Here is a 10,352-nt window from a genome sequence, read left to right on the forward strand (position 1 = left end):
AGTTATTTGTCCAGTGTAAAACAAGGAGACAATCAGAGTAGCTGTCTTCCTTCAATATTTAAGCATTTTTCTGGTCCACGCTTATAAACAAAAGCACCAGAGTGTTCCACGCAAAGCTTGTCATACCCCAGGCATTATGTCAGACAGGTGTCATCCTGCTTCATGAGCTATGCAAGTTTCTTTGTACATATACACAGATTGTATGCGTAAGTTTGTTCTTCAAACTTATCTCACAGGAAGTGATATAAAAGACGGTGTAACTGGGGATTTTCAATTTGCTCAGTGCGGTTAATGAACGACAGATAAAAATCTGTCGAATGTTGCTGGATGATCTCAGATGCCATGGCAACTTAACAAAAACAGCATATTTCATCAAGCGATTTAAGTAACTGTGTTATTTGTACGGCAGCTTGGAACTCTGAAAGATTTAATACAATTCCTAGTATATGCCTATGTTTACACACAGACATATTTATGAAATTCAGTCAGTCATCTGTTCCAGTGATGCCTGACTTACCATTTCCTGTTATTTTCTATTTCAGTGAGGGTTTTTATATAGAGAGAAGCTGCTTGTTTTTTGAAAGCTGTGAGGGTAGTGGTTGGAAGCACACAATTGTGGTTTCAATTTCACTTAGATTCCTGTCAAGAGAAGTTGACAATTCAGAAATGAGTGTGCCAAGGTAGCAGCAAGTATTACTCAAGCTTCTCCAGAACTTCACTATATATGTTTCTGGTCTACCCTGTAAACGAACATGATGGGCAGCACAGGCAGGCATACCCAGAACTGCTTCAATCTAACAAGTGCGACAACAGAAGGGCACACGCAGTGACTACTCAGCCATCAAGCAAAATATTTTCAGACATGGTTAGCATGCTTGCACCAAAGCTTCTCTCATGTTTTCTCTGCAATTTTTAGAGCTATACCTGGATTAAAGCTAGGGCTGGTGCACACACCCATGTGTAAAAAACTAGTGTGGCCTGCTTCTCCTCCCTGCTGCTCCATCCACAGTGGGAACTGTGAGACTAGTGTGGATGGCTCACCAGTAAAGCCCAAGYTGCTCAGGGAAGAAGGTGCAGCAAGCTGTGAAGTGCTCTGCCAGGCAGCCAGCCCCAGCTCCTGAGGCTCCCCCACCTACAGCGTTGGAGGACCTTGTAAAATCCCCCTCCCGGGGCCATCCCTGCCAACAAAGCGACTCTGGGGCTGCTGCAGTCTCTCCGCGGTTCCCTCTGTTGTGGTTTAGACTGTGTGATAGCACAAGCCAAAGTCAATAGCCTTATTAATAACCAGTATATAAAATAGAATTAACTGACAAAACAAATCACCTTCATTACAAGCCCAAAGCCACAACCACACTCCATTCATATGCTCCCCCTGCCAGGCAGCCCCACATGCATCTTTCTTATCCTCTCCTCTCTAGCGCTCATCCACCACTTCTTCCTTCCCTCCCGCCAGCTCTGGTCCCTGCTCTTCCCAGCACTGGGCCACCCCAGGTGCTCAGAGGCTGCAATGGCCTCGAGGAAGACACGAGTGGACTAGAAATAAGAAGACGGGAGAACACAAATGCAGCTCCTCCCCACGGCAGTAAGAATCCCCATCCCAGGGAAAGTGCGAGGCAGAGGAAATCTATGTTGGGTTCAGCTAATTAACGTTTGTTTAACCAATAACAGGAAAACCCGATTATTAGTTAATAACCCTACCTATTACTTCAAACCTTTGCTTTTCTACATAAGCTTGTAGCTTCAAGCTATTTTCTGTAGAAGAAATTTGGAACTCAATTAAAAACAATGAATAGCATCAATAAAATAAAGCTATCTTGATTATGCCATATACATAAAAGCAGTTACTATGTGCATTTTTGCCTCTAAACAATAGTCAGTTGACCTGTTTTCCCCACACACTGTGTTATCCATAAGTTGTATTTTTTTTTTCTTTCAAATCTAGTTCTTATTTTTAATTCATGGATTGAAGATGAAAATGAGTTTTGCTGTTTTTTCCAGTATTTAATTGATTTCTTAGCTCTCAAATAACAAGTCACTGAACCGAAACATATTAGTATTTTTGTATCTGAAAAAAGCTCAAACTGTTATAGCTGGGCTAGCAATGTAGCAAACCCTACTTTCAGGTGTTAAGTCAGTAGCTCCAAACATTTCAGTGGACATGTACTACTAGAACTTTTTTTTGTCTAGATTATTTAATAAAATACTGTAAATAAAATATTGTAAATGAAAAACTGAAATGACTATCTGTCCTCAGGTCTAGAAGAAAATACTGAATGTGTAATTTAAAAAGTCATCACTATTATTTTTAAGCYGTTTTTTCTACTCATTCTCCCATATTAGTATGATGTTGCATTGTGTGTAAGTTTGTCCTGGATTTAAAAGGAAAGCACATGCAATTTAATTCTTCAGTATTTTACCAGATTTCTAGCCATAGAAGGTGGAAAGGCCACATGGGCCTCTCACTGTGCAGCAAACAGCCCCTTTCCGAAGRACTCAACTACACACGAACGTTTGCTGAATGGAGGTGGCTCACCAGAATGGGTTTTCTGATCCAGGGCCAGCTCCGCTCCAGAAAGCCTCGAACATGCAGTCTGTGCCTGCATCCTTTCCTCCGATGGTCACAGGCGCTCTTTTGTGAGGCTTGGGACCCTCTGTGCACGCAACGGGCCCCTTCAGGTCGCTGAGCTGGGGCAGTGCACAGAAAACACTGAGCTCTGTCCTGAGACCTGGGGTTTGCACCATGGAGTATCAGCCTACAGCAGCAGCCTTTAGCTCTGTAAAGTTAACCACTGGCACAGCTTGGCCAAGTATTAAAAATGAGCAATACTGTGACTGCAGAGTTTTACCACAGAAAGAACAAGTTTGAAAGTCTGAGCTGAAAAGTCTTGTTTACAGCTAACACTGAGGTCTCCCTTATACAGGCAGAAGTAAATGATAATAAAGATATTAACTTACGCTTTAGTAAACAATCAGAGTGAGCAAGTCCAACAGGTCATTGGTTGCTTACAACAAGTATAAAAACATATGACAAGAGGAAAAACTGTGTGGCATAGAGTTCAGCAGAAGTTGTAAAATCCCATTTATAAATCTTACAAGCTTCATTTTTAAACTACCTGCATTTCCTCCCCTACTTCTGCTCCTCCTCCACCAGATAACTTTACTGGGAAGCTGCTCTTGTTTTTCCACCTCTAATAATCAAAGTCTTCTCACTTCCAGCCTAAATTTATCCACAGGTAATCATGCGTTCCTATGTTCTAGCTTAAAAACCAGTACTGTTTCTATAATGTTGTGTCCCTGCTCACATACAYAAGCACAGCTAGAAGGAACATCTTTAGTGGTATGTTTACAAAAATACTATCTCAATCTTAACACTTTAGGTATAAAAAATATTGACCAAGAAGTTATGAGATTTGTCAAGGTCTTTTGTCTTTTTCATCTTTTGACAAATTTGGAAAATAATGATTTAAAAATTTTGTAAAAGCTTTCCAAACAACTATTGGYTATATTCTAAACCTTCTGCTTAAACTATTTTAGAAAATGGGTTTTGCCCGGTCTTTCCACCAGCTACATACTCCATCTGCAGCAGTAGGGGCAGGAGCAGATCCCTTCAGGGCACCTGTTTGAGCAACACCTCCAACTACCTCATGCCACGGAACTGTAAATAAGGATCAACTTGACTGAGGGGGAATAGGATTTCCTCAATGCTCACGCATGGAGAGGGGACCAGCCAGGGAGGCAGCTCCTGCTCCATTTCTGAAACTGTGAGGCAAGACCTGGTGTGGGTCAAGGCAGAGAAGGTTTAGGTCTCCTCWGAATCAGATGTGCACATGGAGTAAGGACAGGAGCACAGGCTCCATGGCTCCATGCCATGGCAACATTCCCCTTTGTAACTTCAATCTGTGCTGCCTCTTCCTCCTTTGTCCCCCAGAGCCAGGTCCCCAATCAGTTGAGTCTACAAGTTCATTTGAGCTTTTCCAGAAGCTTTTTCTCCGAAATAAATTGGGTTACTGAACTTTCAGATAAATAGGAATTTTTACATTTACAAATTACAGAGATGAACATAATGTCTTTATAACAGACTAGTGATTTATCATCCTGATGGATGAAAACTGAACTACCTTTTCGTTCCATTCCTTTCCTGCTGCACTTGCTGAAATAATAGAAGCAAACACCACGGAGGGCTGTACTCACAGGCAGTCCCACTTGCTCTGCACGTTACTTGACAGCTGCTATTTCTGAGTCCCAGCAATATCGTCCCACCACTAGCACGCCAGAAGCTGAATTCAGAGTAGTACTGTGCTCACAAGGAAGTCAGTCTGTATTTAGAGACTTTATGACAAGGTGATGTCAACTAAAAGCAAACAAGTACAGTGAGCAGGTTAGAACTCATTCTGCAGGAAGGTATTACTTCCTCATTTGGCTGACTGATCCTTCATTTAACTGTCCAGGTTGACAAACTTTCACTTCATTTTTCAAAAGGGGGAAAAAGAACAGAAACAGAGATTCCAACTCTATTTCAAGTCACTGGCAACAACTAGCCAAATCTCTTCTGGCAGAAATCCACAGTGCTGGGCAGTCAAAAAACGTATTCTGGGGCAGGTGAAAGGTTTCCTGCAAGGATGTTTTATGAAATTATTTCAACTCCCTCCTTTTTCTCCCTTCCCCCCACCCCCACCCCAGGCCTGGCAAATTCTTGGCCCTGAAAAATAAATAAACAAATCAACATTTTGGTTAGCACCCAACATTGCAAAACCTCAAACACATCCACATCTGGGAGGACCTGCTCTGCAAGATCACAGTAAAATATCTAACAAAAAAAATGACTTAACTTATTGGTGCCTCTTAATTAAAAGACTGTCCTTCAGAGAGATGCAGCCTGTCCACAGCAAACACTGACAGGCGTTTCCCAATAGAAACCTAAGGTTTTCTTCTGCTTGTTCATTAGGTTGCTGCAAACAAACAAATGACCCAAATCCACCTGGAGGTAGAGGAGAGGGTTCAAGAATCAAGGTGGAGTCAACCTCTGGGACACTTAAGATGCAGCAGACAGCTCRGCTTGGAGCACTGCCTTTTGCATAYGGTGCTTCAGATGATAGAGGTACAGCACTGCAGAAGAAAGTAAAARCACCTCTGTCACTATCACAAGGACTCTTATCAGAGCAGGGGCCTGCTCTTTTCCAGCCAAAAATTCCTCCCTGGATGGAAAAAACAAACAAAAAAAAAAAACCTTGAAAGAGCCTTTGCCATGGCATACTGTTTCAACCATAGAAGTGGGTGAATCCTAGCAAGCAACCTCACCCTCGTTGCACAACCTGATATATCCTGCATACTGCTGCTTCTACGAGCAGCACAAAACTTATTCTGATCCAAGATTGGCAGTTACTAGATACAAAAATGGGAAAATATTTCTAAGGCCAAAACTAAACAAACTTGTTAGTTTTCTACTCCCCATAACAGCTATAACAGTAGAATCTCTACTGCCTTTGACTCCACTGTCCTACACAAAGAAAAAGGATTGTCTTTGCTCAGTTCTTAACTTAGAGAACGTCAAATATCTCATTGCAAGACCAACACTAAGAAAACACTGTAAAAGAAAGAGAAAGCTGCTGAGTTATTTATAACACAGGAAGGCCGAGCAAAGTATATGAAATTGCRTAGTATCGTTTTAACTCCATCTTCTCTGAGAAATGTTCTCCTCTGTTACAAAAATAAGAACAAACTAGAGCTTATTAAAAGAAACAAGAAGAAAATCAGGTAAGAGAATTTCGCACTCACCTTTCGTTTTTAACAAACAACTAAGTYAAGCTATTGTAAAAAGCCATGAGTACAAGATTTCAACATTACTCAAACAGTAGCCAACCTGGAAGACCTTTACACTCTCTTCCTGGAAAAAAAAATCTGTTAAGTACCTTTTATTTAAGCATTCACTAGTAAGAGACAGTAGACCATGCAAAATAAGGAATCATATTTAATTTTTAAAAAGCAAAAATCTCTAACCCTTTTGCTTACCAGCACAGATAAACACTGAGAGACCAGGGATGTGGTTTCAAAGACACTTCCTTTCTTTGCTGTGCTTCCTTGCAGTGACAACCACACTGAGTTCTTCCAGTGCAAAGATTTATTGCTTCTTGGTGGTATTGTTCTGTTCAATAGGGAAATAGATAGAGTTGGAAAGGGGAATACTCCCACACTAATGAATGTTCCTATGTTGAGCTTAAATTTGAGAATTTACTGTGTCGTGAAACAATTCTTTCTGGTGAAAATCTAGTTATTACCAACCTGAAAGCAAAATAGCCTTGTTTGTGGCTGCTCCTGCATGCTGTAGAAGAAGCATGCCATTTATGTAGGTTGTCTGTGCAATACCACTTCCCTGACTGTGCTAGACCTCAGTATGGAAAAAAAAGTTTGCTTGAAACTGGTTGTGTGGAACACCACAGGTGTTTTGGTGTACACACACCAGCGGGTTATTTGCTTTGCTAAAGGAAACATCCATTTATTGCATTACAGCAGAAAAAAGTATTATTACTGTCTTCCTCATCTGCTGGGAAAAATCAAACAAATACAGTAGCTGTAGTATTGCAGTAAAAATTCTTTGTCCCTAACTAGCAGAAGACAGCCAGGATAAAGCAAGCACTTAACTAAATGCTGTTCCTTTGCCAGAAGTACTTTAAAGAGCTCCATAAACTGACACTTCCCACTATAGACCTTGGGCAGGTGTATCCCGTTACTGCTTTCAGCGAGGCTTGGCTCAGACCTTCATGCCAGACACCCACAATTTAATCTCTTGGTTAGCCCTCACTAGAACAAGAAAACATTGCTATCCAGTAGAAGCTACCCTCCCAATTTTAAATACGATTTTTACACATTAGGCAAAGCAAAGACATTTGCTGAAGGTGAAATTCTCTCTCTGCTGGAGAGAGTGGAGATTTTCACTTGTTGGGGGCAAATATTCACCCTCAAAATTTACACTAAYTTAGTGGCACTTTTAGACTGCTGGATCAGTTGCTGACAGACTACGCTATATTCAGGWTGTTGCATAGCCAGCATCTTTCAAAAGGTATTTTCAAAAATAAAAAAAATTTCTTTCAAAAGACTRCTTTTCCTCCTTGCCCCAAAAAACATATTAGTAAACACTACATATGGTGACAGAACAAAGAAAAGCAAAAGAATAGAAAAATCATATACAAGTGATGTCTTCTCTGTGTTGTCAGAGTATAGGTTAGTCTTCACCTCAGAAAACTGCAACTGTAAACCTGAATGCAGCTAAAACATCTATTTTCCTCTACCACATTACTGCTTCTGAAATCCTCAAGTCTTGCAGTGAATTACAGAGTATCTGTCCTGAGGATGTAACAGCAGTTGTTAAGAGTCATCTGTTCGACCAGTACGGGCAATGGCAAGTTCTTTTACTTCTTGGAAAATTACAATCCCATGTTAAGATCCAACATAGCAGGAACTCATCTTATTTTTGCCTAATACCTATTTTTCCTCTGCCTTTTATACATAAAGATACTGCTATTACTCAAGTGTTTTCCATCAAGTTTCTGTAGAAAGTACCTTTCACAACCAGAAAGTCCCAAACAAGTTTTAAGTTCAAAAGTTTACTACCGTTCAGCCTAAGATTTTAGAAAGCTCTTGGAATCAACTTTCAGCTTCAGTGATTTATCATATGCTTGAAAGACCTAAATCTTRAAAGGTTTTTTGTCGCCTTTTAACATAACTAACACATTTAACCAAAAGCATACCATCTTGATAACTGAGAAATGGCATGTTCTGAAAGTAACTAGACCAAAAGTTTTACACAAAAATGTTAACCAAGTATTTACATAAACCTCACTGCAATTAACGTTTTTCAAATCAGTTTTACTATCCCTGTGTATGTAATACCTAATTAACAGAAGAGATATTTCCATGCTCTAAAAAGCTTAGAAGCAAAAATTGTGATCCCATTTTCAATAACATACCTGTTTTAGATCCTGAATAATGAGTCATCAGCCTTGAGGAGGCGGAGATGAACAAAAATGAGGAGAACAACAACAGACTCAGAAATGCTTCTAACATCTTGAAAGTTCTGGGTATCACTTCTTAGTGTTGCAATTAAAAATGCCTGTCCAAGTTACTAATGGCTCTTTTTTTGGTCAAGTGGGGAAAAAAAACAGTACAGATTTATCATCAGAGAGTAAAGATTCTTGGTAGCCCAGAACCAGGCATGAAGGCACATGCTTGCATCAGTGCATGGGACTATGCAGAGCTACTCACGGCACACACCTCAAATGAAGAGCAAGGTAAGAAGTCAGTGCTCCAAAATGGGATTTTGATGAAGAGAACTCATGTGATCTGTCAGCAGCTCCCTAACCCACACAAACCAAGACCTGCGTTAACGCTCAAGCAGGTTCATAAACATGCCAATTATCTTTGAATAAAGTAAAACATGAAGTCATCAACAATAAGGCCAACAACAAGCAGGCAAAGCACACACCAAAATGAAGGTAGGAATATCATGAATGTTTGTGGATAACCTCTTACTATGTCATCCATACTGGAATACCACTCGTGTACAATCCTTGTGCCACTTCTACAGACTTGCATTATGTCCACAGAAATAGAGAGAGATTTCTATTGCAAAACCCTGCTTTTTCTCATTTGCTTTTAGTGCCTTAATACCAGTGCTCATTAATAATATGGTTTTAGTAAAATATATCTCAAGCCTACAGAGCGGTACAGAAGACAAAAGGAAACACAATGCATCACTGAAAATTAGGTTTCTATCTTCCTCTTTTCCATGTATTGCAACAGTATACAAAATCTACATCATATTTTTAATTTGTTACAGATAAGTGAATTCAACAGAAAATTGTAAGGAGTTGCCTTAAGCCTCTAACCTCTGAACTGAGGGCCTAAAGCATATGAAGAATTTCCCTTCAAACAGATTTCAGCTAAGTTGAGGGAGAGAAGCTAAAGTTTCTGCTCTGACATTTTTAATGTTGTATGTTATAGAGGAAGGGTTTAAGTTTTTTTTTTTGTTTGTTTGTTTGTTTTTACTACCACAAGCACCAAAGGTCAATACTGAAGCTGAGGTTGGAGATAGCACTGACGAAAAGGAAATGAGGGTAGGGAAGTGTGAACTGTCAGTAGAATAAAGTAACTCAACTCTCCAACTCCTGGATAATAATAAAAAGGTCTCTTAGAACAGCCACCTCTGCTAGGACAGGAAAAACATGAAATGCTTGTGGTTTCAGCTGACCATACAGTTAGTACTTGTCATTTCCAGAAGTATCACATATACACAACCCTAACTTCCRATGACTGTGGCAGTAACTCCCATCTAACACAGAATGCTCAGTACTTCCTACGTGGACCAGGTGAACTACAGCCCCTGCACAGTGTGAGCAGAGTATTCAGAAATTYAGTCTCATTTAGCAGTACCTAAAATTAATTACTCACCTCCAAATAGGGAACTTCTAAGCTGTCAACTAATTTTCTSAACATCCACATTTTGAAGTTTCTGCTTAAAAACAAAACAGATAATTTCATCAACCAGAAGATACTGGGTGCATTTTTAACAACACTGAGACATACTGAAAAACTGATTTGAGTCCTTTTGAATGTACTTATTTTTTAATCCTTTATTCTGAAGACTATTTGGCCAATAATGCAAAAGTAACTATTTACTTCCATTTTTTATGCTGTGATTATAAGACTTCGTAAAAATCTGCACACTGCCTTCTATCCAAAGGCCTCTTTGACCAAACTCTTAGGAAAGCAGGGCCAAAGAATTAAAGGATGCAAGAAAGGAAGTCATTTTTGCTACTGAGAGGTAAGCACATATGCCAAGAATATGGTGTGTGTCTGTTTTTAAATACCAAGAAGTTCCATATGTACCACAGGTACTAAACTCTCCATGCAGTTGAGTAATTACTATCATGTCCCCTGCAAGATGATTTTCTGGTGCTCAGCAAAATCCAGCTTCCTCTCAGGGTGGAAATTTCTTCTTTCTAMGACTGCATTTTCATAAAATCAAGAAGAATTTAATAGTTTTAGTGCCTCCTCCCCCTTGTCAAATTGGGTCAAGGTTTTCTACATGATAAAAATATGCTGTGAAAAAGAAGAAGTGATGACAATATGACAACACAAACCTTATTTCTTTAACAAAGTAGACTAAAAGCAGGAAGTGCTAGAGAAAGCCTGTTGCCTCAATACTACTACCCCAAATGCATCACGTCCTGGAACAGCACAGTTCTTCAGAAGTCTTCTTATGCCTGAATTGAAGGCAGAAATCTTAACAATGGGAACAAGCTGTCCTCAGCCCCACATCTCCCCAACATGCTCCCAAGAACAGGTTTCCTGTTTAT

This window comes from Rhea americana, unplaced genomic scaffold (genome assembly GCF_003343005.1).
Source record: "Rhea americana isolate MKP2758 unplaced genomic scaffold, rheAme1 scaffold_108, whole genome shotgun sequence".
In the NCBI taxonomy this organism is placed as follows: Eukaryota; Metazoa; Chordata; class Aves; order Rheiformes; family Rheidae; genus Rhea; species Rhea americana.